The sequence below is a fragment of the Ascidia mentula genome, chromosome 4 (genome assembly GCF_947561715.1).
Source record: "Ascidia mentula chromosome 4, kaAscMent1.1, whole genome shotgun sequence".
Classification (NCBI taxonomy): Eukaryota; Metazoa; Chordata; class Ascidiacea; order Phlebobranchia; family Ascidiidae; genus Ascidia; species Ascidia mentula.
Window position 1 is genome coordinate 14,120,084 of NC_138569.1, and position 20,881 is coordinate 14,140,964.

The 20,881-nt window shown below is 42.1% G+C and overlaps 25 non-coding genes across 25 annotated transcripts; 15 read left to right on the forward strand and 10 right to left on the reverse strand.

Moving 5' to 3' along the window:
- Positions 1-346: 346 nt before the first annotated feature.
- On the reverse strand, positions 347-418 carry Trnap-ugg (transfer RNA proline (anticodon UGG)). Its single transcript has one exon. It is a non-coding gene; the product is annotated as a tRNA-Pro (tRNA).
- A 170-nt stretch (positions 419-588) lies between these two features.
- Positions 589-660, forward strand: Trnad-guc (transfer RNA aspartic acid (anticodon GUC)). The gene has a single exon. It is a non-coding gene; the product is annotated as a tRNA-Asp (tRNA).
- Positions 661-1,165: 505 nt separating this feature from the next.
- Trnad-guc (transfer RNA aspartic acid (anticodon GUC)) lies at positions 1,166-1,237 on the forward strand. Its single transcript has one exon. It is a non-coding gene; the product is annotated as a tRNA-Asp (tRNA).
- A 1,244-nt stretch (positions 1,238-2,481) lies between these two features.
- On the reverse strand, positions 2,482-2,553 carry Trnap-ugg (transfer RNA proline (anticodon UGG)). Its single transcript has one exon. It is a non-coding gene; the product is annotated as a tRNA-Pro (tRNA).
- Positions 2,554-2,723: 170 nt separating this feature from the next.
- On the forward strand, positions 2,724-2,795 carry Trnad-guc (transfer RNA aspartic acid (anticodon GUC)). Its single transcript has one exon. It is a non-coding gene; the product is annotated as a tRNA-Asp (tRNA).
- Positions 2,796-4,616: 1,821 nt separating this feature from the next.
- Positions 4,617-4,688, reverse strand: Trnap-ugg (transfer RNA proline (anticodon UGG)). Its single transcript has one exon. It is a non-coding gene; the product is annotated as a tRNA-Pro (tRNA).
- Positions 4,689-4,858: 170 nt separating this feature from the next.
- Trnad-guc (transfer RNA aspartic acid (anticodon GUC)) lies at positions 4,859-4,930 on the forward strand. Its single transcript has one exon. It is a non-coding gene; the product is annotated as a tRNA-Asp (tRNA).
- Positions 4,931-5,435: 505 nt separating this feature from the next.
- Trnad-guc (transfer RNA aspartic acid (anticodon GUC)) lies at positions 5,436-5,507 on the forward strand. The gene has a single exon. It is a non-coding gene; the product is annotated as a tRNA-Asp (tRNA).
- Positions 5,508-6,756: 1,249 nt separating this feature from the next.
- Trnap-ugg (transfer RNA proline (anticodon UGG)) lies at positions 6,757-6,828 on the reverse strand. Its single transcript has one exon. It is a non-coding gene; the product is annotated as a tRNA-Pro (tRNA).
- A 170-nt stretch (positions 6,829-6,998) lies between these two features.
- Positions 6,999-7,070, forward strand: Trnad-guc (transfer RNA aspartic acid (anticodon GUC)). The gene has a single exon. It is a non-coding gene; the product is annotated as a tRNA-Asp (tRNA).
- A 505-nt stretch (positions 7,071-7,575) lies between these two features.
- On the forward strand, positions 7,576-7,647 carry Trnad-guc (transfer RNA aspartic acid (anticodon GUC)). Its single transcript has one exon. It is a non-coding gene; the product is annotated as a tRNA-Asp (tRNA).
- A 1,249-nt stretch (positions 7,648-8,896) lies between these two features.
- Trnap-ugg (transfer RNA proline (anticodon UGG)) lies at positions 8,897-8,968 on the reverse strand. The gene has a single exon. It is a non-coding gene; the product is annotated as a tRNA-Pro (tRNA).
- Positions 8,969-9,138: 170 nt separating this feature from the next.
- Positions 9,139-9,210, forward strand: Trnad-guc (transfer RNA aspartic acid (anticodon GUC)). Its single transcript has one exon. It is a non-coding gene; the product is annotated as a tRNA-Asp (tRNA).
- A 505-nt stretch (positions 9,211-9,715) lies between these two features.
- On the forward strand, positions 9,716-9,787 carry Trnad-guc (transfer RNA aspartic acid (anticodon GUC)). Its single transcript has one exon. It is a non-coding gene; the product is annotated as a tRNA-Asp (tRNA).
- Positions 9,788-11,036: 1,249 nt separating this feature from the next.
- Positions 11,037-11,108, reverse strand: Trnap-ugg (transfer RNA proline (anticodon UGG)). Its single transcript has one exon. It is a non-coding gene; the product is annotated as a tRNA-Pro (tRNA).
- Positions 11,109-11,278: 170 nt separating this feature from the next.
- Positions 11,279-11,350, forward strand: Trnad-guc (transfer RNA aspartic acid (anticodon GUC)). Its single transcript has one exon. It is a non-coding gene; the product is annotated as a tRNA-Asp (tRNA).
- Positions 11,351-13,175: 1,825 nt separating this feature from the next.
- Positions 13,176-13,247, reverse strand: Trnap-ugg (transfer RNA proline (anticodon UGG)). The gene has a single exon. It is a non-coding gene; the product is annotated as a tRNA-Pro (tRNA).
- Positions 13,248-15,314: 2,067 nt separating this feature from the next.
- On the reverse strand, positions 15,315-15,386 carry Trnap-ugg (transfer RNA proline (anticodon UGG)). Its single transcript has one exon. It is a non-coding gene; the product is annotated as a tRNA-Pro (tRNA).
- A 170-nt stretch (positions 15,387-15,556) lies between these two features.
- Trnad-guc (transfer RNA aspartic acid (anticodon GUC)) lies at positions 15,557-15,628 on the forward strand. The gene has a single exon. It is a non-coding gene; the product is annotated as a tRNA-Asp (tRNA).
- Positions 15,629-17,453: 1,825 nt separating this feature from the next.
- Trnap-ugg (transfer RNA proline (anticodon UGG)) lies at positions 17,454-17,525 on the reverse strand. The gene has a single exon. It is a non-coding gene; the product is annotated as a tRNA-Pro (tRNA).
- A 170-nt stretch (positions 17,526-17,695) lies between these two features.
- Trnad-guc (transfer RNA aspartic acid (anticodon GUC)) lies at positions 17,696-17,767 on the forward strand. Its single transcript has one exon. It is a non-coding gene; the product is annotated as a tRNA-Asp (tRNA).
- Positions 17,768-18,272: 505 nt separating this feature from the next.
- Trnad-guc (transfer RNA aspartic acid (anticodon GUC)) lies at positions 18,273-18,344 on the forward strand. Its single transcript has one exon. It is a non-coding gene; the product is annotated as a tRNA-Asp (tRNA).
- Positions 18,345-19,593: 1,249 nt separating this feature from the next.
- On the reverse strand, positions 19,594-19,665 carry Trnap-ugg (transfer RNA proline (anticodon UGG)). The gene has a single exon. It is a non-coding gene; the product is annotated as a tRNA-Pro (tRNA).
- Positions 19,666-19,835: 170 nt separating this feature from the next.
- Positions 19,836-19,907, forward strand: Trnad-guc (transfer RNA aspartic acid (anticodon GUC)). Its single transcript has one exon. It is a non-coding gene; the product is annotated as a tRNA-Asp (tRNA).
- Positions 19,908-20,412: 505 nt separating this feature from the next.
- Positions 20,413-20,484, forward strand: Trnad-guc (transfer RNA aspartic acid (anticodon GUC)). Its single transcript has one exon. It is a non-coding gene; the product is annotated as a tRNA-Asp (tRNA).
- Positions 20,485-20,881: the final 397 nt, after the last annotated feature.

The following is a 20,881-nucleotide window of genomic DNA, read 5'->3' on the forward strand; positions in this document are numbered from 1 at the left end:
TTCAAAGTAAAAATATATTCTTGTTTTGTCCAATAGGAGTTGATGCGAGTTGTTAATGGATCCAACTTTTGTGGCAGCCATTTTATATTAATTGTTGAAGAGTGGAAGTAGAAAAAAAGAGAGAAACTCGCCATTGAGTTCTTTCATCATCCATCAACGCGCGTTATCTCAGTGTTGTTTTTCTGAATAACCTTCAAGTTTCTTATCGGCGCCCCGTGTCCGCTTCATCTTTTCGCTCGCTTGCGAAACGTGCCAACCAACTGGAATTTCAAAGAGTCGTCGCAAACTGCGTCACTGACAATCTAAGCATGCACCTATTTCAACAAAAGAGGCTTCAAAGAACTTCGGGCTCGTCCGGGATTTGAACCCGGGACCTCTCGCACCCAAAGCGAGAATCATACCCCTAGACCAACGAGCCGTGGTTGTATATCGTTTAATATACTTTGGGTTATATTGTTAAAAAGTAATTCGTGAAAAAACAACAAAAAATTATTTTCTGACCGACGAAACCAACACAATGCAATGCTTGAGCTGATGTGTGATTGCATGTGAAAAAGTTTGCACAGTCACCATACGATCCTTGGCATGTCCTCGTTAGTATAGTGGTGAGTATCCCCGCCTGTCACGCGGGAGACCGGGGTTCGATTCCCCGACGGGGAGGATTGTTTTGACGGATATGCACGTCTGAGATGATGTTCACGTGACTAGAAAGTAGGAAATAAACCTTTGTGTAACTTGCGATCCACTCCACTTTCAATCGGACGATGGCACTGAAAAGATTATGCTCGCGCAATATCTTGTTGCCCTCTGTCAATTCTCAATCAGCAAAAAGCGTTTTTTGTTGATTCAATCATCGTTGTGGATCTGACACATTTATGCTTGTGATAATTGTCAACTATTCTTTCCAGCTGCAGTGGTTGACATTTTTGGAAAGATCAAGTAATGAGGTAAAACTTAGCAGTATAGTTTCAATCAATTTCGTTGCTTCGGCACAAAATCCGGGTATACATGGATCCTTAATCCTTTGTCAATTTTTCGTTGTCACGGAATATTGTCCGTTCCAAATGTGCCTTATCTTTTGAAGACGCTGGAGTTGCGTATGCTTTTTGTTAGCCAAGACACAGTGATTTAGATTAAATGTCAGATTGTTGGACATGTGCTTCAGTCCTCGTTAGTATAGTGGTAAGTATCCCCGCCTGTCACGCGGGAGACCGGGGTTCGATTCCCCGACGGGGAGAAATTTTATCAGAAATATATTCCATTGCATTTGTCACATGCCGAATGGCCGAATCGTGCTTATTTCATGTTCATAATTTATTTAAAAGGAACAATAGCAAATATAATGTCAGCACTGGTAAGAAGAAGAATGCGTGTATTCCTGCACAGTAATGTCAACGCAGATATTGCATGGGCGGATAAAAATGGCAACAACGTATGGTGATAAATACGCGAGATTCACGAGTGAACGAGATGAAACTTTTCGTTGTACAACCACGTTTGTTTGGCGCAGGTAATAAACCTCTTATTACGCACAGGCCCTCATCAAATGCCGACAATGTCTGCCGTGTTGCTTTCGGAGCACTTTAGACATAAGTGAGGCGCACGAAGAGGACGATTTAGGACTGGAATCGACGTCCGATATGGGCATGAATGCTGAAATTCTTGACAGCGGGACACTTGAAGAATTTGTTGATGGTCGGCTTGCATTTGTAAAGATTCTTTCACATTTTCGTATACGCTTGCTTGTGGGATTGTGGTGGCGATCCTGCGTAATACTGTTACGTTGAGACGAAGAGTCGGCATCATCATCGAGGCGGGATCGTTTTCTTGACTTTGGAGTGCTGCAGTTTAGCTCCGGTGGATATACACATACTTTCTGGCTAGTTGTGCGCTTTGAAACTTTAGTGATGATTCTTCTTGGTCGAGAGTCAACCTGAAGCGTTTCTTTCAGGACCTGCACACATGCAAAAAGAAACTTGTCAAACAATCGTCGATAGATCTCTTGACCAATTTAATAGTCAATTTTCGAAACTTTACATAATTTACATGCTTTTGGGCCACTTACCATGCTGAGAAGAAGAACTTCTTCACTTTCGACGAATGTATGCATTACTTGCTCGTGATGTATTGCGCGTTTCAAAGTAAAAATATATTCTTGTTTTGTCCAATAGGAGTTGATGCGAGTTGTTAATGGATCCAACTTTTGTGGCAGCCATTTTATATTAATTGTTGAAGAGTGGAAGTAGAAAAAAAGAGAGAAACTCGCCATTGAGTTCTTTCATCATCCATCAAAGCGCGTTATCTCAGTGTTGTTTTTCTGAATAACCTTCAAGTTTCTTATCGGCGCCCCGTGTCCGCTTCATCTTTTCGCTCGCTTGCGAAACGTGCCAACCAACTGGAATTTCAAAGAGTCGTCGCAAACTGCGTCACTGACAATCTAAGCATGCACTTATTTCAACAAAAGAGGCTTCAAAGAACTTCGGGCTCGTCCGGGATTTGAACCCGGGACCTCTCGCACCCAAAGCGAGAATCATACCCCTAGACCAACGAGCCGTGGTTGTATATCGTTTAATATACTTTGGGTTATATTGTTAAAAAGTAATTCGTGAAAAAACAACAAAAAATTATTTTCTGACCGACGAAACCAACACAATGCAATGCTTGAGCTGATGTGTGATTGCATGTGAAAAAGTTTGCACAGTCACCATACGATCCTTGGCATGTCCTCGTTAGTATAGTGGTGAGTATCCCCGCCTGTCACGCGGGAGACCGGGGTTCGATTCCCCGACGGGGAGGATTGTTTTGACGGATATGCACGTCTGAGATGATGTTCACGTGACTAGAAAGTAGGAAATAAACCTTTGTGTAACTTGCGATCCACTCCACTTTCAATCGGACGATGGCACTGAAAAGATTATGCTCGCGCAATATCTTGTTGCCCTCTGTCAATTCTCAATCAGCAAAAAGCGTTTTTTGTTGAATCAATCATCGTTGTGGATCTGACACATTTATGCTTGTGTTAATTGTCAACTATTCTTTCCAGCTGCAGTGGTTGACATTTTTGGAAAGATCAAGTAATGAGGTAAAACTTAGCAGTATAGTTTCAATCAATTTCGTTGCTTCGGCACAAAATCTGGGTATACATGGATCCTTAATCCTTTGTCAATTTTTCGTTGTCACGGAATATTGTCCGTTCCAAATGTGCCTTATCTTTTGAAGACGCTGGAGTTGCGTATGCTTTTTGTTAGCCAAGACACAGTGATTTAGATTAAATGTCAGATTGTTGGACATGTGCTTCAGTCCTCGTTAGTATAGTGGTAAGTATCCCCGCCTGTCACGCGGGAGACCGGGGTTTGATTCCCCGACGGGGAGAAATTTTATCAGAAATATATTCCATTGCATTTGTCACATGCCGAATGGCCGAATCGTGCTTATTTCATGTTCATAATTTATATAAAAGGAACAATAGCAAATATAATGTCAGCACTGGTAAGAAGAAGAATGCGTGTATTCCTGCACAGTAATGTCAACGCAGATATTGCATGGGCGGATAAAAATGGCAACAACGTATGGTGATAAATACGCGAGATTCACGAGTGAACGAGATGAAACTTTTCGTTGTACAACCACGTTTGTTTGGCGCAGGTAATAAACCTCTTATTACGCACAGGCCCTCATCAAATGCCGACAATGTCTGCCGTGTTGCTTTCGGAGCACTTTAGACATAAGTGAGGCGCACGAAGAGGACGATTTAGGACTGGAATCGACGTCCGATATGGGCATGAATGCTGAAATTCTTGACAGCGGGACACTTGAAGAATTTGTTGATGGTCGGCTTGCATTTGTAAAGATTCTTTCACATTTTCGTATACGCTTGCTTGTGGGATTGTGGTGGCGATCCTGCGTAATACTGTTACGTTGAGACGAAGAGTCGGCATCATCATCGAGGCGGGATCGTTTTCTTGACTTTGGAGTGCTGCAGTTTAGCTCCGGTGGAAAGACACATACTTTCTGGCTAGTTGTGCGCTTTGAAACTTTAGTGATGATTCTTCTTGGTCGAGAGTCAACCTGAAGCGTTTCTTTCAGGACCTGCACACATGCAAAAAGAAACTTGTCAAACAATCGTCGATAGATCTCTTGACCAATTTAATAGTCAATTTTCGAAACTTTACATAATTTACATGCTTTTGGGCCACTTACCATGCTGAGAAGAAGAACTTCTTCACTTTCGACGAATGTATGCATTACTTGCTCGTGATGTATTGCGCGTTTCAAAGTAAAAATATATTCTTGTTTTGTCCAATAGGAGTTGATGCGAGTTGTTAATGGATCCAACTTTTGTGGCAGCCATTTTATATTAATTGTTGAAGAGTGGAAGTAGAAAAAAAGAGAGAAACTCGCCATTGAGTTCTTTCATCATCCATCAACGCGCGTTATCTCAGTGTTGTTTTTCTGAATAACCTTCAAGTTTCTTATCGGCGCCCCATGTCCACTTCATCTTTTCGCTCGCTTGCGAAACGTGCCAACCAACTGGAATTTCAAAGAGTCGTCGCAAACTGCGTCACTGACAATCTAAGCATGCTCTTATTTCAACAAAAGAGGCTTCAAAGAACTTCGGGCTCGTCCGGGTTTTGAACCCGGGACCTCTCGCACCCAAAGCGAGAATCATACCCCTAGACCAACGAGCCGTGGTTGTATATCGTTTAATATACTTTGGGTTATATTGTTAAAAAGTAATTCGTGAAAAAACAACAAAAAATTATTTTCTGACCGACGAAACCAACACAATGCAATGCTTGAGCTGATGTGTGATTGCATGTGAAAAAGTTTGCACAGTCACCATACGATCCTTGGCATGTCCTCGTTAGTATAGTGGTGAGTATCCCCGCCTGTCACGCGGGAGACCGGGGTTCGATTCCCCGACGGGGAGGATTGTTTTGACGGATATGCACGTCTGAGATGATGTTCACGTGACTAGAAAGTAGGAAATAAACCTTTGTGTAACTTGCGATCCACTCCACTTTCAATCGGACGATGGCACTGAAAAGATTATGCTCGCGCAATATCTTGTTGCCCTCTGTCAATTCTCAATCAGCAAAAAGCGTTTTTTGTTGAATCAATCATCGTTGTGGATCTGACACATTTATGCTTGTGATAATTGTCAACTATTCTTTCCAGCTGCAGTGGTTGACATTTTTGGAAAGATCAAGTAATGAGGTAAAACTTAGCAGTATAGTTTCAATCAATTTCGTTGCTTCGGCACAAAATCCGGGTATACATGGATCCTTAATCCTTTGTCAATTTTTCGTTGTCACGGAATATTGTCCGTTCCAAATGTGCCTTATCTTTTGAAGACGCTGGAGTTGCGTATGCTTTTTGTTAGCCAAGACACAGTGATTTAGATTAAATGTCAGATTGTTGGACATGTGCTTCAGTCCTCGTTAGTATAGTGGTAAGTATCCCCGCCTGTCACGCGGGAGACCGGGGTTCGATTCCCCGACGGGGAGAAATTTTATCAGAAATATATTCCATTGCATTTGTCACATGCCGAATGGCCGAATCGTGCTTATTTCATGTTCATAATTTATTTAAAAGGAACAATAGCAAATATAATGTCAGCACTGGTAAGAAGAAGAATGCGTGTATAGATTTCCTGCACAGTAATGTCAACGCAGATATTGCATGGGCGGATAAAAATGGCAACAACGTATGGTGATAAATACGCGAGATTCACGAGTGAACGAGATGAAACTTTTCGTTGTACAACCACGTTTGTTTGGCGCAGGTAATAAACCTCTTATTACGCACAGGCCCTCATCAAATGCCGACAATGTCTGCCGTGTTGCTTTCGGAGCACTTTAGACATAAGTGAGGCGCACGAAGAGGACGATTTAGGACTGGAATCGACGTCCGATATGGGCATGAATGCTGAAATTCTTGACAGCGGGACACTTGAAGAATTTGTTGATGGTCGGCTTGCATTTGTAAAGATTCTTTCACATTTTCGTATACGCTTGCTTGTGGGATTGTGGTGGCGATCCTGCGTAATACTGTTACGTTGAGACGAAGAGTCGGCATCATCATCGAGGCGGGATCGTTTTCTTGACTTTGGAGAGCTGCAGTTTAGCTCCGGTGGAAAGACACATACTTTCTGGCTAGTTGTGCGCTTTGAAACTTTAGTGATGATTCTTCTTGGTCGAGAGTCAACCTGAAGCGTTTCTTTCAGGACCTGCACACATGCAAAAAGAAACTTGTCAAACAATCGTCGATAGATCTCTTGACCAATTTAATAGTCAATTTTCGAAACTTTACATAATTTACATGCTTTTGGGCCGCTTACCATGCTGAGAAGAAGAACTTCTTCACTTTCGACGAATGTATGCATTACTTGCTCGTGATGTATTGCGCGTTTCAAAGTAAAAATATATTCTTGTTTTGTCCAATAGGAGTTGATGCGAGTTGTTAATGGATCCAACTTTTGTGGCAGCCATTTTATATTAATTGTTGAAGAGTGGAAGTAGAAAAAAAGAGAGAAACTCGCCATTGAGTTCTTTCATCATCCATCAACGCGCGTTATCTCAGTGTTGTTTTTCTGAATAACCTTCAAGTTTCTTATCGGCGCCCCGTGTCCGCTTCATCTTTTCGCTCGCTTGCGAAACGTGCCAACCAACTGGAATTTCAAAGAGTCGTCGCAAACTGCGTCACTGACAATCTAAGCATGCTCTTATTTCAACAAAAGAGGCTTCAAAGAACTTCGGGCTCGTCCGGGATTTGAACCCGGGACCTCTCGCACCCAAAGCGAGAATCATACCCCTAGACCAACGAGCCGTGGTTGTATATCGTTTAATATACTTTGGGTTATATTGTTAAAAAGTAATTCGTGAAAAAACAAAAAAAAATTATTTTCTGACCGACGAAACCAACACAATGCAATGCTTGAGCTGATGTGTGATTGCATGTGAAAAAGTTTGCACAGTCACCATACGATCCTTGGCATGTCCTCGTTAGTATAGTGGTGAGTATCCCCGCCTGTCACGCGGGAGACCGGGGTTCGATTCCCCGACGGGGAGGATTGTTTTGACGGATATGCACGTCTGAGATGATGTTCACGTGACTAGAAAGTAGGAAATAAACCTTTGTGTAACTTGCGATCCACTCCACTTTCAATCGGACGATGGCACTGAAAAGATTATGCTCGCGCAATATCTTGTTGCCCTCTGTCAATTCTCAATCAGCAAAAAGCGTTTTTTGTTGATTCAATCATCGTTGTGGATCTGACACATTTATGCTTGTGATAATTGTCAACTATTCTTTCCAGCTGCAGTGGTTGACATTTTTGGAAAGATCAAGTAATGAGGTAAAACTTAGCAGTATAGTTTCAATCAATTTCGTTGCTTCGGCACAAAATCCGGGTATACATGGATCCTTAATCCTTTGTCAATTTTTCGTTGTCACGGAATATTGTCCGTTCCAAATGTGCCTTATCTTTTGAAGACGCTGGAGTTGCGTATGCTTTTTGTTAGCCAAGACACAGTGATTTAGATTAAATGTCAGATTGTTGGACATGTGCTTCAGTCCTCGTTAGTATAGTGGTAAGTATCCCCGCCTGTCACGCGGGAGACCGGGGTTCGATTCCCCGACGGGGAGAAATTTTATCAGAAATATATTCCATTGCATTTGTCACATGCCGAATGGCCGAATCGTGCTTATTTCATGTTCATAATTTATTTAAAAGGAACAATAGCAAATATAATGTCAGCACTGGTAAGAAGAAGAATGCGTGTATAGATTTCCTGCACAGTAATGTCAACGCAGATATTGCATGGGCGGATAAAAATGGCAACAACGTATGGTGATAAATACGCGAGATTCACGAGTGAACGAGATGAAACTTTTCGTTGTACAACCACGTTTGTTTGGCGCAGGTAATAAACCTCTTATTACGCACAGGCCCTCATCAAATGCCGACAATGTCTGCCGTGTTGCTTTCGGAGCACTTTAGACATAAGTGAGGCGCACGAAGAGGACGATTTAGGACTGGAATCGACGTCCGATATGGGCATGAATGCTGAAATTCTTGACAGCGGGACACTTGAAGAATTTGTTGATGGTCGGCTTGCATTTGTAAAGATTCTTTCACATTTTCGTATACGCTTGCTTGTGGGATTGTGGTGGCGATCCTGCGTAATACTGTTACGTTGAGACGAAGAGTCGGCATCATCATCGAGGCGGGATCGTTTTCTTGACTTTGGAGAGCTGCAGTTTAGCTCCGGTGGAAAGACACATACTTTCTGGCTAGTTGTGCGCTTTGAAACTTTAGTGATGATTCTTCTTGGTCGAGAGTCAACCTGAAGCGTTTCTTTCAGGACCTGCACACATGCAAAAAGAAACTTGTCAAACAATCGTCGATAGATCTCTTGACCAATTTAATAGTCAATTTTCGAAACTTTACATAATTTACATGCTTTTGGGCCGCTTACCATGCTGAGAAGAAGAACTTCTTCACTTTCGACGAATGTATGCATTACTTGCTCGTGATGTATTGCGCGTTTCAAAGTAAAAATATATTCTTGTTTTGTCCAATAGGAGTTGATGCGAGTTGTTAATGGATCCAACTTTTGTGGCAGCCATTTTATATTAATTGTTGAAGAGTGGAAGTAGAAAAAAAGAGAGAAACTCGCCATTGAGTTCTTTCATCATCCATCAACGCGCGTTATCTCAGTGTTGTTTTTCTGAATAACCTTCAAGTTTCTTATCGGCGCCCCGTGTCCGCTTCATCTTTTCGCTCGCTTGCGAAACGTGCCAACCAACTGGAATTTCAAAGAGTCGTCGCAAACTGCGTCACTGACAATCTAAGCATGCTCTTATTTCAACAAAAGAGGCTTCAAAGAACTTCGGGCTCGTCCGGGATTTGAACCCGGGACCTCTCGCACCCAAAGCGAGAATCATACCCCTAGACCAACGAGCCGTGTTTGTATATCGTTTAATATACTTTGGGTTATATTGTTAAAAAGTAATTCGTGAAAAAACAAAAAAAAATTATTTTCTGACCGACGAAACCAACACAATGCAATGCTTGAGCTGATGTGTGATTGCATGTGAAAAAGTTTGCACAGTCACCATACGATCCTTGGCATGTCCTCGTTAGTATAGTGGTGAGTATCCCCGCCTGTCACGCGGGAGACCGGGGTTCGATTCCCCGACGGGGAGGATTGTTTTGACGGATATGCACGTCTGAGATGATGTTCACGTGACTAGAAAGTAGGAAATAAACCTTTGTGTAACTTGCGATCCACTCCACTTTCAATCGGACGATGGCACTGAAACGATTATGCTCGCGCAATATCTTGTTGCCCTCTGTCAATTCTCAATCAGCAAAAAGCGTTTTTTGTTGATTCAATCATCGTTGTGGATCTGACACATTTATGCTTGTGATAATTGTCAACTATTCTTTCCAGCTGCAGTGGTTGACATTTTTGGAAAGATCAAGTAATGAGGTAAAACTTAGCAGTATAGTTTCAATCAATTTCGTTGCTTCGGCACAAAATCCGGGTATACATGGATCCTTAATCCTTTGTCAATTTTTCGTTGTCACGGAATATTGTCCGTTCCAAATGTGCCTTATCTTTTGAAGACGCTGGAGTTGCGTATGCTTTTTGTTAGCCAAGACACAGTGATTTAGATTAAATGTCAGATTGTTGGACATGTGCTTCAGTCCTCGTTAGTATAGTGGTAAGTATCCCCGCCTGTCACGCGGGAGACCGGGGTTCGATTCCCCGACGGGGAGAAATTTTATCAGAAATATATTCCATTGCATTTGTCACATGCCGAATGGCCGAATCGTGCTTATTTCATGTTCATAATTTATTTAAAAGGAACAATAGCAAATATAATGTCAGCACTGGTAAGAAGAAGAATGCGTGTATAGATTTCCTGCACAGTAATGTCAACGCAGATATTGCATGGGCGGATAAAAATGGCAACAACGTATGGTGATAAATACGCGAGATTCACGAGTGAACGAGATGAAACTTTTCGTTGTACAACCACGTTTGTTTGGCGCAGGTAATAAACCTCTTATTACGCACAGGCCCTCATCAAATGCCGACAATGTCTGCCGTGTTGCTTTCGGAGCACTTTAGACATAAGTAAGGCGCACGAAGAGGACGATTTAGGACTGGAATCGACGTCCGATATGGGCATGAATGCTGAAATTCTTGACAGCGGGACACTTGAAGAATTTGTTGATGGTCGGCTTGCATTTGTAAAGATTCTTTCACATTTTCGTATACGCTTGCTTGTGGGATTGTGGTGGCGATCTTGCGTAATACTGTTACGTTGAGACGAATAGTCGGCATCATCATCGAGGCGGGATCGTTTTCTTGACTTTGGAGTGCTGCAGTTTAGCTCCGGTGGAAAGACACATACTTTCTGGCTAGTTGTGCGCTTTGAAACTTTAGTGATGATTCTTCTTGGTCGAGAGTCAACCTGAAGCGTTTCTTTCAGGACCTGCACACATGCAAAAAGAAACTTGTCAAACAATCGTCGATAGATCTCTTGACCAATTTAATAGTCAATTTTCGAAACTTTACATAATTTACATACTTTTGGGCCACTTACCATGCTGAGAAGAAGAACTTCTTCACTTTCGACGATTGTATGCATTACTTGCTCGTGATGTATTGCGCGTTTCAAAGTAAAAATATATTCTTGTTTTGTCCAATAGGAGTTGATGCGAGTTGTTAGTGGATCCAACTTTTGTGGCAGCCATCTTATATTAATTGTTGAAGAGTGTAAGTAGAAAAAAAGAGAGAAACTCGCCATTGAGTTCTTTCATCATCCATCAACGCGCGTTATCTCAGTGTTGTTTTTCTGAATAACCCTCAAGTTTCTTATCGGCGCCCCGTGTCCGCTTCATCTTTTCGCTCGCTTGCGAAACGTGCCAACCAACTGATATTTCAAAGAGTCGTCGCAAACTGCGTCACTGACAATCTAAGCATGCACTTATTTCAACAAAAGAGGCTTCAAAGAACTTCGGGCTCGTCCGGGATTTGAACCCGGGACCTCTCGCACCCAAAGCGAGAATCATACCCCGAGACCAACGAGCCGTGGTTGTATATCGTTTAATATACTTTGGGTTATATTGTTAAAAAGTAATTCGTGAAAAAACAACAAAAAATTATTTTCTGACCGACGAAACCAACACAATGCAATGCTTGAGCTGATGTGTGATTGCATGTGAAAAAGTTTGCACAGTCACCATACGATCCTTGACATGTCCTCGTTAGTATAGTGGTGAGTATCCCCGCCTGTCACGCGGGAGACCGGGGTTCGATTCCCCGACGGGGAGGATTGTTTTGACGGATATGCACTTCTGAGATGATGTTCACGTGACTAGAAAGTAGGAAATAAACCTTTGTGTAGCTTGCGATCCACTCCACTTTCAATCGGACGATGGCACTGAAAAGGTTATGCTCGCGCAATATCTTGTTGCCCTCTGTCAATTCTCAATCAGCAAAAAGCGTTTTTTGTTGAATCAATCATCGTTGTGGATGTGACACATTTATGCTTGTGATAATTGTCAACTATTCTTTCCAGCTGCAGTGGTTGACATTTTTGGAAAGATCAAGTAATGAGGTAAAACTTAGCAGTATAGTTTTAATCAATTTCGTTGCTTCGGCACAAAATCTGGGTATACATGGATCTTTAATCCTTTGTCAATTTTTCGTTGTCACGGAATATTGTCCGTTCCAAATGTGCCTTATCTTTTGAAGACGCTGGAGTTGCGTATGCTTTTTGTTAGCCAAGACACAGTGATTTAGATTAAATGTCAGATTATAGGACATGTGCTTCAGTCCTCGTTAGTATAGTGGTAAGTATCCCCGCCTGTCACGCGGGAGACCGGGGTTCGATTCCCCGATGGGGAGAAATTTTATCAGAAATATATTCCATTGCATTTGTCACATGCCGAATGGCCGAATCGTGCTTATTTCATGGTCATAATTTATTTAAAAGGAACAATAGCAAATATAATGTCAGCAATGGTAAGAAGAAGAATGCGTGTATAGATTTCCTGCACAGTAATGTCAACGCAGATATTGCATGGGCGGATAAAAATGGCAACAACGTATGGTGATAAATACGCGAGATTCACGAGTGAACGAGATGAAACTTTTCGTTGTACAACCACGTTTGTTTGGCGCAGGTAATAAACCTCTTATTACGCACAGGCCCTCATCAAATGCCGGCAATGTCTGCCGTGTTGCTTTCGGAGCACTTTAGACATAAGTAAGGCGCACGAAGAGGACGATTTAGGACTGGAATCGACGTCCGATATGGGCATGAATGCTGAAATTCTTGACAGCGGGACACTTAAAAATTTGTTGATGGTCGGCTTGCATTTGTAAAGATTCTTTCACATTTTCGTATACGCTTGCTTGTGGGATTGTGGTGGCGATCTTGCGTAATACTGTTACGTTGAGACGAAGAGTCGGCATCATCATCGAGGCGGGATCGTTGTCTTGACTTTGGAGTGCTGCAGTTTAGCTCCGGTGGAAAGACACATGCTTTCTGTCTAGTTGTGCGCTTTGAAACTTTAGTGATGATTCTTCTTGGTCGAGAGTCAACCTGAAGCGTTTCTTTCAGGACCTGCACACATGCAAAAAGAAACTTGTCAAACAATCGTCGATAGATCTCTTGACCAATTTAATAGTCAATTTTCGAAACTTTACATAATTTACATGCTTTTGGGCCACTTACCATGCTGAGAAGAAGAACTTCTTCACTTTCGACGAATGTATGCATTACTTGCTCGTGATGTATTGCGCGTTTCAAAGTAAAAATATATTCTTGTTTTGTCCAATAGGAGTTGATGCGAGTTGTTAGTGGATCCAACTTTTGTGGCAGCCATTTTATATTAATTGTTGAAGAGTGTAAGTAGAAAAAAAGAGAGAAACTCGCCATTGAGTTCTTTCATCATCCATCAACGCGCGTTATCTCAGTGTTGTTTTTCTGAATAACCTTCAAGTTTCTTATCGGCGCCCCGTGTCCGCTTCATCTTTTCGCTCGCTTGCGAAACGTGCCAACCAACTGGTATTTCAAAGAGTCGTCGCAAACTGCGTCACTGACAATCTAAGCATGCACTTATTTCAACAAAAGAGGCTTCAAAGAACTTCGGGCTCGTCCGGGATTTGAACCCGGGACCTCTCGCACCCAAAGCGAGAATCATACCCCTAGACCAACGAGCCGTGGTTGTATATCGTTTAATATACTTTGGGTTATATTGTTAAAAAGTAATTCGTGGAAAAACAACAAAAAATTATTTTCTAACCGACGAAACCAACACAATGCAATGCTTGAGCTGATGTGTGATTGCATGTGAAAAAGTTTGCACAGTCACCATACGATCCTTGGCATGTCCTCGTTAGTATAGTGGTGAGTATCCCCGCCTGTCACGCGGGAGACCGGGGTTCGATTTCCCGACGGGGAGGATTGTTTTGACGGATATGCACTTCTGAGATGATGTTCACGTGACTAGAAAGTAGGAAATAAACCTTTGTGTAGCTTGCGATCCACTCCACTTTCAATCGGACGATGGCACTGAAAAGGTTATGCTCGCGCAATATCTTGTTGCCCTCTGTCAATTCTCAATCAGCAAAAAGCGTTTTTTGTTGAATCAATCATCGTTGTGGATGTGACACATTTATGCTTGTGATAATTGTCAACTATTCTTTCCAGCTGCAGTGGTTGACATTTTTGGAAAGATCAAGTAATGAGGTAAAACTTAGCAGTATAGTTTTAATCAATTTCGTTGCTTCGGCACAAAATCTGGGTATACATGGATCTTTAATCCTTTGTCAATTTTTCGTTGTCACGGAATATTGTCCGTTCCAAATGTGCCTTATCTTTTGAAGACGCTGGAGTTGCGTATGCTTTTTGTTAGCCAAGACACAGTGATTTAGATTAAATGTCAGTTTATAGGACATGTGCTTCAATCCTCGTTAGTATAGTGGTAAGTATCCCCGCCTGTCACGCGGGAGACCGGGGTTCGATTCCCCGATGGGGAGAAATTTTATCAGAAATATATTCCATTGCATTTGTCACATGCCGAATGGCCGAATCGTGCTTATTTCATGGTCATAATTTATTTAAAAGGAACAATAGCAAATATAATGTCAGCAATGGTAAGAAGAAGAATGCGTGTATAGATTTCCTGCACAGTAATGTCAACGCAGATATTGCATGAGCGGATAAAAATGGCAACAACGTATGGTGATAAATACGCGAGATTCACGAGTGAACGAGATGAAACTTTTCGTTGTACAACCACGTTTGTTTGGCGCAGGTAATAAACCTCTTATTACGCACAGGCCCTCATCAAATGCCGGCAATGTCTGCCGTGTTGCTTTCGGAGCACTTTAGACATAAGTGAGGCGCACGAAGAGGACGATTTAGGACTGGAATCGACGTCCGATATGGGCATGAATGCTGAAATTCTTGACAGCGGGACACTTAAAAATTTGTTGATGGTCGGCTTGCATTTGTAAAGATTCTTTCACATTTTCGTATACGCTTGCTTGTGGGATTGTGGTGGCGATCTTGCGTAATACTGTTACGTTGAGACGAAGAGTCGTCATCATCATCGAGGCGGGATCGTTTTCCTGACTTTGGAGTGCTGCAGTTTAGCTCCGGTGGAAAGACACATGCTTTCTGTCTAGTTGTGCGCTTTGAAACTTTAGTGATGATTCTTCTTGGTCGAGAGTCAACCTGAAGCGTTTCTTTCAGGACCTGCACACATGCAAAAAGAAACTTGTCAAACAATCGTCGATAGATCTCTTGACCAATTTAATAGTCAATTTTCGAAACTTTACATAATTTACATGCTTTTGGGCCACTTACCATGCTGAGAAGAAGAACTTCTTCACTTTCGACGAATGTATGCATTACTTGCTCGTGATGTATTGCGCGTTTCAAAGTAAAAATATATTCTTGTTTTGTCCAATAGGAGTTGATGCGAGTTGTTAGTGGATCCAACTTTTGTGGCAGCCATTTTATATTAATTGTTGAAGAGTGTAAGTAGAAAAAAAGAGAGAAACTCGCCATTGAGTTCTTTCATCATCCATCAACGCGCGTTATCTCAGTGTTGTTTTTTTGAATAACCCTCAAGTTTCTTATCGGCGCCCCGTGTCCGCTTCATCTTCTCGCTCGCTTGCGAAACGTGCCAACCAACTGGTATTTCAAAGAGTCGTCGCAAACTGCGTCACTGACAATCTAAGCATGCACTTATTTCAACAAAAGAGGCTTCAAAGAACTTCGGGCTCGTCCGGGATTTGAACCCGGGACCTCTCGCACCCAAAGCGAGAATCATACCCCTAGACCAACGAGCCGTGGTTGTATATCGTTTAATATACTTTGGGTTATATTGTTAAAAAGTAATTCGTGGAAAAACAACAAAAAATTATTTTCTAACCGACGAAACCAACACAATGCAATGCTTGAGCTGATGTGTGATTGCATGTGAAAAAGTTTGCACAGTCACCATACGATCCTTGGCATGTCCTCGTTAGTATAGTGGTGAGTATCCCCGCCTGTCACGCGGGAGACCGGGGTTCGATTCCCCGACGGGGAGGATTGTTTTGACGGATATGCATTTCTGAGATGATGTTCACGTGACTAGAAAGTAGGAAATAAACCTTTGTGTAGCTTGCGATCCACTCCACTTTCAATCGGACGATGGCACTGAAAAGGTTATGCTCGCGCAATATCTTGTTGCCCTCTGTCAATTCTCAATCAGCAAAAAGCGTTTTTTGTTGAATCAATCATCGTTGTGGATGTGACACATTTATGCTTGTGATAATTGTCAACTATTCTTTCCAGCTGCAGTGGTTGACATTTTTGGAAAGATCAAGTAATGAGGTAAAACTTAGCAGTATAGTTTTAATCAATTTCGTTGCTTCGGCACAAAATCTGGGTATACATGGATCTTTAATCCTTTGTCAATTTTTCGTTGTCACGGAATATTGTCCGTTCCAAATGTGCCTTATCTTTTGAAGACGCTGGAGTTGCGTATGCTTTTTGTTAGCCAAGACACAGTGATTTAGATTAAATGTCAGATTATAGGACATGTGCTTCAATCCTCGTTAGTATAGTGGTAAGTATCCCCACCTGTCACGCGGGAGACCGGGGTTCGATTCCCCGATGGGGAGAAATTTTATCAGAAATATATTCCATTGCATTTGTCACATGCCGAATGGCCGAATCGTGCTTATTTCATGGTCATAATTTATTTAAAAGGAACAATAGCAAATATAATGTCAGCAATGGTAAGAAGAAGAATGCGTGTATAGATTTCCTGCACAGTAATGTCAACGCAGATATTGCATGGGCGGATGAAAATGGCAACAACGTATGGTGATAAATACGCGAGATTCACGAGTGAACGAGATGAAACTTTTCGTTGTACAACCACGTTTGTTTGGCGCAGGTAATAAACCTCTTATTACGCACAGGCCCTCATCAAATGCCGGCAATGTCTGCCGTGTTGCTTTCGGAGCACTTTAGACATAAGTAAGGCGCACGAAGAGGACGATTTAGGACTGGAATCGACGTCCGATATGGGCATGAATGCTGAAATTCTTGACAGCGGGACACTTAAAAATTTGTTGATGGTCGGCTTGCATTTGTAAAGATTCTTTCACATTTTCGTATACGCTTGCTTGTGGGATTGTGGTGGCGATCTTGCGTAATACTGTTACGTTGAGACGAAGAGTCGGCATCATCATCGAGGCGGGATCGTTTTCTTGACTTTGGAGTGCTGCAGTTTAGCTCCGGTGGAAAGACACATGCTTTCTGTCTAGTTGTGCGCTTTGAAACTTTAGTGATGATTCTTCTTGGTCGAGAGTCAACCTGAAGCGTTTCTTTCAGGACCTGCACACATGCAAAAAGAAACTTGTCAAACAATCGTCGATAGATCTCTTGACCAATTTAATAGTCAATTTTCGAAACTTTACATAATTTACATGCTTTTGGGCCACTTACCATGCTGAGAAGAAGAACTTCTTCACTTTCGACGAATGTATGCATTACTTGCTCGTGATGTATTGCGCGTTTCAAAGTAAAAATATATTCTTGTTTTGTCCAATAGGAGTTGATGCGAGTTGTTAGTGGATCCAACTTTTGTGGCAGCCATTTTATATTAATTGTTGAAGAGTGTAAGTAGAAAAAAAGAGAGAAACTCGCCATTGAGTTCTTTCATCATCCATCAACGCACGTTATCTCAGTGTTGTTTTTTTGAATAACCCTCAAGTTTCTTATCGGCGCCCCGTGTCCGCTTCATCTTCTCGCTCGCTTGCGAAACGTGCCAACCAACTGGTATTTCAAAGAGTCGTCGCAAACTGCGTCACTGACAATCTAAGCATGCACTTATTTCAACAAAAGAGGCTTCAAAGAACTTCGGGCTCGTCCGGGTTTTGAACCCGGGACCTCTCGCACCCAAAGCGAGAATCATACCCCTAGACCAACGAGCCGTGGTTGTATATCGTTTAATATACTTTGGGTTATATTGTTAAAAAGTAATTCGTGGAAAAACAACAAAAAATTATTTTCTAACCGACGAAACCAACACAATGCAATGCTTGAGCTGATGTGTGATTGCATGTGAAAAAGTTTGCACAGTCACCATACGATCCTTGGCATGTCCTCGTTAGTATAGTGGTGAGTATCCCCGCCTGTCACGCGGGAGACCGGGGTTCGATTCCCCGACGGGGAGGATTGTTTTGACGGATATGCACTTCTGAGATGATGTTCACGTGACTAGAAAGTAGGAAATAAACCTTTGTGTAGCTTGCGATCCACTCCACTTTCAATCGGACGATGGCACTGAAAAGGTTATGCTCGCGCAATATCTTGTTGCCCTCTGTCAATTCTCAATCAGCAAAAAGCGTTTTTTGTTGAATCAATCATCGTTGTGGATGTGACACATTTATGCTTGTGATAATTGTCAACTATTCTTTCCAGCTGCAGTGGTTGACATTTTTGGAAAGATCAAGTAATGAGGTAAAACTTAGCAGTATAGTTTTAATCAATTTCGTTGCTTCGGCACAAAATCTGGGTATGCATGGATCTTTAATCCTTTGTCAATTTTTCGTTGTCACGGAATATTGTCCGTTCCAAATGTGCCTTATCTTTTGAAGACGCTGGAGTTGCGTATGCTTTTTGTTAGCCAAGACACAGTGATTTAGATTAAATGTCAGATTATAGGACATGTGCTTCAGTCCTCGTTAGTATAGTGGTAAGTATCCCCGCCTGTCACGCGGGAGACCGGGGTTCGATTCCCCGACGGGGAGAAATTTTATCAGAAATATATTCCATTGCATTTGTCACATGCCGAATGGCCGAATCGTGCTTATTTCATGGTCATAATTTATTTAAAAGGAACAATAGCAAATATAATGTCAGCACTGGTAAGAAGAAGAATGCGTGTATAGATTTCCTGCACAGTAATGTCAACGCAGATATTGCATGGGCGGATAAAAATGGCAACAACGTATGGTGATAAATACGCGAGATTCACGAGTGAACGAGATGAAACTTTTCGTTGTACAACCACGTTTGTTTGACGCAGGTAATAAACCTCTTATTACGCACAGGCCCTTATCAAATGCCGGCAATGTCTGCCGTGTTGCTTTCGGAGCACTTTAGACATAAGTAAGGCGCACGAAGAGGACGATTTAGGACTGGAATCGACGTCCGATATGGGCATGAATGCTGAAATTCTTGACAGCGGGACACTTGAAGAATTTGTTGATGGTCGGCTTGCATTTGTAAAGATTCTTTCACATTTTCGTATACGCTTGCTTGTGGGATTGTGGTGGCGATCTTGCGTAATACTGTTACGTTGAGACGAAGAGTCGGCATCTTCATCGAGGCGGGATCGTTTTCTTGACTTTGGAGTGCTGCAGTTTAGCTCCGGTGGAAAGACACATACTTTCTGGCTAGTTGTGCGCTTTGAAACTTTAGTGATGATTCTTCTTGGTCGAGAGTCAACCTGAAGCGTTTCTTTCAGGACCTGCACACATGCAAAAAGAAACTTGTCAAACAATCGTCGATAGATCTCTTGACCAATTTAATAGTCAATTTTCGAAACTTTACATAATTTACATGCTTTTGGGCCACTTACCATGCTGAGAAGAAGAACTTCTTCACTTTCGACGAATGTATGCATTACTTGCTCGTGATGTATTGCGCGTTTCAAAGTAAAAATATATTCTTGTTTTGTCCAATAGGAGTTGATGCGAGTTGTTAGTGGATCCAACTTTTGTGGCAGCCATTTTATATTAATTGTTGAAGAGTGTAAGTAGAAAAAAAGAGAGAAACTCGCCATTGAGTTCTTTCATCATCCATCAACGCGCGTTATCTCAGTGTTGTTTTTCTGAATAACCTTCAAGTTTCTTATCGGCGCCCCGTGTCCGCTTCATCTTTTCGCTCGCTTGCGAAACGTGCCAACCAACTGGTATTTCAAAGAGTCGTCGCAAACTGCGTCACTGACAATCTAAGCATGCACTTATTTCAACAAAAGAGGCTTCAAAGAACTTCGGGCTCGTCCGGGATTTGAACCCGGGACCTCTCGCACCCAAAGCGAGAATCATACCCCTAGACCAACGAGCCGTGGTTGTATATCGTTTAATATACTTTGGGTTATATTGTTAAAAAGTAATTCGTGGAAAAACAACAAAAAATTATTTTCTAACCGACGAAACCAACACAATGCAATGCTTGAGCTGATGTGTGATTGCATGTGAAAAAGTTTGCACAGTCACCATACGATCCTTGGCATGTCCTCGTTAGTATAGTGGTGAGTATCCCCGCCTGTCACGCGGGAGACCGGGGTTCGATTCCCCGACGGGGAGGATTGTTTTGACGGATATGCACTTCTGAGATGATGTTCACGTGACTAGAAAGTAGGAAATAAACCTTTGTGTAGCTTGCGATCCACTCCACTTTCAATCGGACGATGGCACTGAAAAGGTTATGCTCGCGCAATATCTTGTTGCCCTCTGTCAATTCTCAATCAGCAAAAAGCGTTTTTTGTTGAATCAATCATCGTTGTGGATGTGACACATTTATGCTTGTGATAATTGTCAACTATTCTTTCCAGCTGCAGTGGTTGACATTTTTGGAAAGATCAAGTAATGAGGTAAAACTTAGCAGTATAGTTTTAATCAATTTCGTTGCTTCGGCACAAAATCTGGGTATGCATGGATCTTTAATCCTTTGTCAATTTTTCGTTGTCACGGAATATTGTCCGTTCCAAATGTGCCTTATCTTTTGAAGACGCTGGAGTTGCGTATGCTTTTTGTTAGCCAAGACACAGTGATTTAGATTAAATGTCAGATTATAGGACATGTGCTTCAGTCCTCGTTAGTATAGTGGTAAGTATCCCCGCCTGTCACGCGGGAGACCGGGGTTCGATTCCCCGACGGGGAGAAATTTTATCAGAAATATATTCCATTGCATTTGTCACATGCCGAATGGCCGAATCGTGCTTATTTCATGGTCATAATTTATTTAAAAGGAACAATAGCAAATATAATGTCAGCACTGGTAAGAAGAAGAATGCGTGTATAGATTTCCTGCACAGTAATGTCAACGCAGATATTGCATGGGCGGATAAAAATGGCAACAACGTATGGTGATAAATACGCGAGATTCACGAGTGAACGAGATGAAACTTTTCGTTGTACAACCACGTTTGTTTGACGCAGGTAATAAACCTCTTATTACGCACAGGCCCTTATCAAATGCCGGCAATGTCTGCCGTGTTGCTTTCGGAGCACTTTAGACATAAGTAAGGCGCACGAAGAGGACGATTTAGGACTGGAAT